Below are 8,216 nucleotides of genomic sequence, written 5' to 3' on the forward strand. Positions count from 1 at the left end.
AGGGACTTACGTGTCTGGGGGATACATATGCATCCAGTGGATTAGCGAGGTCAAAATGAAAAAAAAAATGACACATTTACAGGTGTATTTAGAAAAAAAAAAATTTTGTGAAGCGTGTATTTAGAAATTGGCACCTACTTTTAATGCCATTTGTCTTATTTTCAAAAGTTTTGTAAGTTAGGAGTTTAAAAAGATTTTGAAAAATAATTTGACAAAGTCAAATTTGTGACGATCATGAGCAGAAAGTTCATATTTCTCAGTCATTGATAAGCAATTTGTTGGACAATACTCAACAAAGTTATCGAAAAACATACAGATTCCGAAATCAATACTTCACTTAAACAATCGTTTTATTCAAATATCTGTTTTCAATCTCCAATCTACAACATGTAGATCTATAAGGACTACTTGTATGGGGCATACACGTGCATCCAGTAATTAGTGAGGTCAAAAGTCTATACACTCTTGTTAGCAAAAAAAATAAAAAAATGTCACATTTCTATCTGTATTTAGATTTTTTTTTTTTTTTTGTGTGAAGCATATATTGAGAATGTGGCACATTCTTTTAATACCTTTTGTCGTATTTTAAACAATTTTGTAAGTTAGTAATTTAAAAAGGTTTTAAAAATAATTTACCAAAGTCAAATTCGTGACTGATGAGCACAATAATGTCTGAAATCTTAGGGATATAAGTAAACATTTTGCCCAACTTTTGATAGTACTACTTTTATTTTTATTTTTCTTTTTTTTAGTTTCCAAGTCTACAAGAGAAAGTGCTTAAAGTGAATCAAGAACCAGTCCAAGCTTGAACTAACTTGTCCAAAGGTGGGACCCACTCATTGGTACCACATTCTCTCTCCTACAAAATCCTAAATATTATTCTCTCTCCTTACTATCTCACAAAATCTTGAAGATACTATGCAAAGATTTCTTTCTGATTTAATCAAGATTGTAAGATATTGGTTAATATTGCAGAGAAAGAATAGAATTTGTTAATTTTGAAAACAGATTCTCTCTTTCCTCACACAATATCTCAAAGAATGAGGATTTTTACCAAGATTTAATTTTATTTATTTTTTCTTAAAGAAGACTTGTAGAAGGAAGGAGGCAAGACCAAAGCTCTATAAAAGCCCCTTCCTCCCCCCTCCTATTTTTTATTATTCCCTTTGTTTATTTTCTAGTTTATGCTTAGTTCTCTTCTCTCTCTCCCTCTCTCACTCTCTTTAGTTGTAGTTCTTCTTTATTTTTGCTTTAATCACTTTTGTAATAGCTTTTTATGTCAATTAATACAAGCACTATTTTATTCTTATTCAGCCTTTTATGTTTATGATTTATGCAATTGAGTTGTAATTTTTAAAGTTATAATTCTAGGCTTAGATCTAGATGACAAGATCACAAGCCGTGGAGCATCTTTTTTTTTCAAAATTTGTTTTCTCTAGTACTAGAAATTTCAGATTTGGTTTATTCCAGATCTGGTTTTTAGTACTAATAGTATCTCAAATCACCAAAGCTTTCAAGTTCAAGTATTGATTCAAGTAAGTAAACCCCTTCAGTAATCTTCTCCCCCCCCTCTCATTCCCTCTTCTGACTACCCTTTCTTTTTTAACTTAGAATTTTAATTTCAGTCATTACATTATTGTTATCCCTTTCCCCTAAGGTTCATGGCTAGTATATGTGTTGGTTTTACCCCTCATAGCCATAGAACTATCAATTTATTGCTTTTATTTTAATTGTCTCCTTTTTCACTAAAGCCAAGTAGAGTAACCCTTGTAAGAGTGACTCTCTGGTCAAGTAGGGAAACTCATATTATGAAGCATCCCTTAGGTTAAGTAGAGAAACCTACTTGTGAGTCTCTCTCTAGCTTTATCCCTTTTCTTTTACTTTATTTTTATTTCAGCATTTTTTTTTCTTTATTGTTTTTTTTTTAATTGGGTGGGTTGTTTATTTTCAGTCATTTATTTATTTAATTTTAATTGCGTGGCTTACGTCTTTAAATTCTTAGATGACTAATGGTTAGGACGTTATTTTAGATACATATGTTAAGGACGGTAGTTAGAATTAGATCACAACCATTAATAGGATCACTTTCGCATTATTGAAAGAAAAAAAAAATAAAGTGGCTGCTCTCCCTGAGTTTGACCCATAGCTACACTGATCCGTACGTTTACGATTACATTTAAAATCTCAAACAATGACCATCATAAGTAGAAATTTCATATTCTTTTGTCATTGATAAACAATTAGTTAGACAATACTTGACCCAGTTATCGCAAAATATACAGATTATAAAAACTATATTATAATTAAACAATAGTTTCTTTCAAATATCCGTTTCCAATCTCCAATTTACAACTGGTAGACCTATAGGGACTTACATGTGTGGGGAAATAAACATGTGTCCAATGAATTGTGAGGTCAAAGGTCTAGACACCCTTGTTAGCAAAAAGAAAAAACGTGAAACTTTTATAGGTGTATTTGGATATATATATATATATATTTTGGGTGAAGCATGTGTTTAGAAATTGGCACCTTCTTTTAATGGTCTTTGTCTTATTTTCAAAACTTTAGCAAATTAGGAGTTGAAAAAGGTTTTGAAAAATAATTTGACATAGTCAAATTCGTGATGATCATAAGTAGAAAGTTCATATTCCTTAGTCATTGATAAAAAAAAATTGTTAGACAATACTTGAGGTATTTATCGTAAAACATACTAATTCTGAAATCAATACTGTAATTAATTAATTTTTTCTTTCGAATATCCATTTCCAACCTCCAATCTACAACAAGTAGATCTATAGGGACTTATGTGTGTGGAGGCATACAAGTGCATAGGGATGCAACAAGGCCAAATTGGGTCTGGCTTCTTAAAACCCTAGTCCAATCCTGACTCCCCTTAAATGGGCCCAAATCCTCCCTGACCCTGACTCAGGGCCACAAAACTTTAACCCAGGCCCAATCCATCAGGGTTTAGCCCAACCCTTATCGGCCCTGATTGGCCCTAATTTTTCAAGGTCAGGCCAGGATGACTCTGATTGGCCCTGACCCTAGTTTGCCATCAAGGGCTAGGTATACCCTAACCCTAACCCTAACCTGCAAAATATGAAATGATTAAAAAATAAAAAATATTCGTCATAAAGAGGAGATGAAAAACACAAAATCACAAATTACTTGTTATAAGGAGAACATCCTGAAGCAAACATTCAAACAATATAAATAACTCCAACTATTATGGAAAACAAAGAGGATGTTATCCTAAGAGAGTAAATAATCCAAAAAAAATTCAATTATTTGTCATGATAAACAAAGAGATCATCCTAATAAGGCATACAATCTGAAGATCTCAAAACCCTTGTCATGTTAAATAAAAAGGAGAATATCTTAAGAAAATAAAAAATCCAAAGTCAACATTAGGGGCCAAAATCAGGGCTGGGTAGAGCCAAAACCAAGGCCTAAACTCAGAGTAAAAAAATCAGGGTCGGGTTCAGGGCGGGCCAAAGACATCAACCTTTACCCGCCCTGATCCTGACTCAGGGTCAGAAATTTCAAGGTTAGGCCAGCCCTAGGGGCCAAAATTTTTGGGTTGGTACTTGTTTAGGATCAGGGTGGGCCAAGGGCAGGTTTGGGCCGTCAGGGCCAAACGTGCACCCCTACAAGTGCATCCAGAGGATTAGTGAGGTCAAAGGCCTAGAATCTAGATATCCTTGTTTGCAATAAATAAGAAATTGACACATTTATTAGTGTATTTAGAATTTTTTTTTCGATTAAGCGTGTATTTAAAAATTGGCACCTTCTCTTAATGTATTTTGTCTTATTTTCAAAAGTTTTGTAAGTTAGGGACTTAAAAATGTTTTAAAAATAATTGATAAATTCAAATTCATGACGATCATAAGTAGAAAGTTCGTATTCCTCCGTCATTGATGAAAATTTTGGTGAACAATACTCGAGGCAATTACCACAAAATACATATTCTAAAATCAATAATATAATTAAATAAGCGTTTCTTTCAAATATCCATTTCCAATCTCTAATCTATAATAGGTAAATCTATAGGGACTTACTTATTGGTGGGCAAACACATTCATGCAGTGGATTAATGAGGTCAAAGGTCTAGAGTCTCTAGATACACTTGTTAGCAAAAAAAAAAAAAATGACACATTTATAGGTGTATTTATAATTTTTTTTGGTGAAGTGTGTATTTAAAAATTCACATATTCTTTTAATGCCTTTGTCATATCCTCAAAAGTTTTATAAGTTTTTTTTTTTTTGGTAAAGAAAAGTTTTACAATTTAAAGGTTTAAAAAAGTTTTGAAAAATAATATGAAGGTGACTTTGTCATTATGTCATTATAAGAAAGTATCACTATTATGCATTTTTTTTAATAAACATGTGAAATGACAATATTTATCTCCATTGGAAAAGGTTTTGCTTTATACTAAAATGTTTAAAAAATAATGTTACAAATTATTTGACATCATGAGATGTATCAATAAGAAAATCAGACAAGATAGAGAGATGAGGACACATTGACCAATTCTACTCGTCATCATAATAAGAATTTGATCTTAATATTATCGGTACACATATCTCACTTGTGATAGTTCAACATGAGACCACATCTTCTTCACATCAATGCTCATTTTAATAAGCCACAAATGTCAGGAGGATGTGAATTATTTGTTTGGAAAAAAACAATTCTTTTTGTGCTTGTGTGTAAGAGATAAACAACAATCAACTACAAACAAATAACCTTGATAAATCAAAGAAACTAATTATAATAATAAAAAAAAAAACACAAACAAATTTTAACTTGAAAAATCCACCAAAGGTGAAAAGTGAACATCATGAGATCTAGTCAGGGAAAAATCATTCCCCTATCCAACTTTAATTGGCCCACATCATCAATTGTAATACTCTACTCCTATTAACATTTACAAAATATTGTCTTCTTTGGTCCTTGGGCCTCAAGGTTTTGGAAAACATTGTATCATGTTAAAGAGGTTAAATGTTATCAACTAGCCTAACAACTACCCCTTAGGAGATATAGGATTAAAGTTTGTACATCCTTACCGATCTCCCAAATCCCCTAGTTTTGCCGTATTCTTGGTGGGAACACCTCACTGATCTCCCAAGTGGATTCGATACATTTGTCGTATTCTTGGATGTCACATTCTCTTTCCTTTAGGCATAAGGTCCTTGTTGTGGTCTCATATGCTATTGGGGTCCGTTATGATATTAAACTGTAAAGCCATGACTCCATTAATCCTTGGCATAATATTGTCTTCTTTGGCCAATGGACATTAAGGCTTTAAAACGTATTGTACTACATTAAGGAGGTTAAAGGTTATTAACTAGCTGAACAACTCCCCTAAGTGATGTGGGACTAAAGTTTGTACATCCTCACTTATCTCCCAAACCTTAGTACTTCTTGTATTCTTAATGGATATACCTCACTAATCTACCAGTCGGGTTCGATACACTTGTCGCATTCTTGGTTGTCAAAAACTATCTCGTTCCTCTTTTTCTAATGTCATAAACCAGAATACCATCACCCTGCAACACCTAGGAGAGCATCCAACGCTGCTTGATCATATATCCAATGTTACATTTCATAAATTTGCAACAAGTAAGAGAAAAATAAAACCAGAATAAGAAAACAGATAATTGAAAGAGTATATTGTATCAGAAGGCTCCTGATATATTTTCAAAAATGATCCCCCCCTCTTAGCATGCTTCATCCTATCCAACCTGTTTAGCAGTTGAAACTGATCCTCCTCACCACACTCGTCAAGCTTGTAGGATCCCAAGCTCTGTCAGCAAGTTTAGCTCACCCGCAAGAGACAATTAATTCCCCCTCCCTATAAGATCTATTTTGGAATATTATAGGCCTCAATGCCTCTCTAAGCACTCCATTATTGTTGACCTACTCAGGAAATCCCAAGCGAGCATCTTGCTCCTCGTGGAGACCAAAGTAAATAAAAAATGTAGTGAATATTGCCAGCTCCATTGTACCAAACTGGTATCTCATTGCTAACTATGGGAACAATCCTAGTGGGAGAATTTGGCGTCTCTAGGACATCTACAAATTCACCATCACTGCCCTATCTCAATCGGACCAATATTAGCATGATATGAATTCGTAATTAACTACTTTATACGCTTCAAATAATGCTTATGACAGGCTTTTCCTGTGGTCTGGTCTCAAAACCTTGCGAATGGCTCATAAGTGGATCGGGAATGTCTATACTTGAAATAATAGAATAATAGGGAGTTCTTGCATTGCCTATAAATTAGATTGAGTGATAGTAATGACAAGTAGTTCGATGATAGTCAATGGCAATGTTGTAAGTGGGTCCTCAGGACATTGTTAGTTGGCTTGTGCTCTTTTGATGGCAATGCTGAATGTAGAACTTAAGTTTTTCCATTCCTGTATTTGTTTCTGTTCAGATATTCCAGGACAATAATCTAGTACATCATATTTCATTTAATCTATTATTTGCTTATATTTAGCAAAAGAAAAAAAAAAGGATTTTTATAGCTCTTTTGAAGCTCACTTCGGAAATCAAAGCATGTCTACCATAGCCCTTATATTCTTGAGATTGAGCCTTACTTCTTATCTTTCGGCCCCAAACCCTTCAAAATTTCTGCATGTGGACCTCCCACCCTGATTTCCCTAGAGCCGTTACAGAAGCTTGGAACCACCTGATCGCTCCTAATTCCCCTTCCCTATATACCCCTGTCCACAGGCTCTAGAATGTCAAGAATTCTTTGCGGATTTGGAACCATAAAATCACTCATAATCCCCCTTCTCTATATACCCTTGTCTATGGGCTCTAAGTGTGATTTGGAACTATGAAACCCTTCAAAAATTCCATCATGAAGTTGCATCCTCCAATGCTCTAGAGATCTTAATTATCTTTTAATTTTATTTCCCACTTATCACCTCTCACCTACTTCTTATGGCAGTGACATCTTCACTTTTCCTCACGAGTGAGAGTTATGGGGAAAACAAGATTCTTTGGAGTCACCACCTAGGTTTTAAGGGCTTAAAACATGTTGGGGAGCCCAATTACGGTTTAAGATTTGAGCTCGAACTTGGGGAGCCTAATGCTAATTAAGTAACCAATCTCAAATTTGACTTCATATATGGTTTTATTACTAGAGGTTTGGATCTGTGTCAGCTTACAAGTGTGGGAAGGTGTTAGCACCCACTTCGCCTTTTTAAACCATTTTTTTGGTCAAATGCTTTTAAGTTTAGGCTCCCTAAGTGCCAAGTCTAAGTCAAGGAGGTCCAAATGCAATTCAAATTCATCCACTTATTTGGGATAGTTATCACTAATAAGAGTCGGGGTTGAAGACAAGTAACTTTAAGGAATGGGCATCTTGCTAGGGAAATCATGACAAGACAATGTATGTTAAATTTAAAGCATGAATCATAATAGTAAAGCAAGAAATATTAGCAATGTGTTTTAAACAAGAATTATAATTTCAACAGATCCCTATCATTTGGGATAAGAATTCACTGGTCATTTTATTTCTTTTCATTAACTGTGAAAAGAACACCAAGTTTCAAAAAATTCAATCACCTTTGGCAAAATAACCCCAACAGCATTGTTGTCCTTTCCAAATATGTGAATATTTGTCCATAAACTTTGATGACATCAGCTGTGGGAAAATTTACCTTTACAATTACGGAAGATATAGTCAAACTAAATGTTCCACTTAGGTGGATTCTGCTCAATCCTATCATGTTTTCTCTAATGAATAGATATACACACACACACACACACAGAGAGAGAGAGAGAGAGAGAGAGAGAGAGAGAGAGAGAGAGAGAGAGGAGCATACATTTAAACGTTGCACTTGAACACCAGAAACAAAATAAGGCATAAAATTGCGCATAAACAGGCAATAGAACAAAATTTATATTTTGCTAAAAGTCAACAAGTATATATATTAAAAAAGAAGATAAATGGTGTAATACCCCGCTTCTTAAACCCGGTCTGATTTTGCGGTTGAACCGGTTTAACCATGCAGGAACCGAGCTAGAGGAAATTAGAGCGGGTTCCTTATGGGCTATGATGGCACGGGTGACCTTAAACACCGGCTGGCCCGACAAGTCCGAGCCAGTGCCAGAAGAGACGGGAGTGCCCAAACCGTGTACGTGCACCTACCATAAGGCTATGTACGGATAAAACAGGTATTATATCCGTATTTTAAG

The sequence above is a fragment of the Macadamia integrifolia genome, chromosome 2 (genome assembly GCF_013358625.1).
Source record: "Macadamia integrifolia cultivar HAES 741 chromosome 2, SCU_Mint_v3, whole genome shotgun sequence".
Classification (NCBI taxonomy): Eukaryota; Viridiplantae; Streptophyta; class Magnoliopsida; order Proteales; family Proteaceae; genus Macadamia; species Macadamia integrifolia.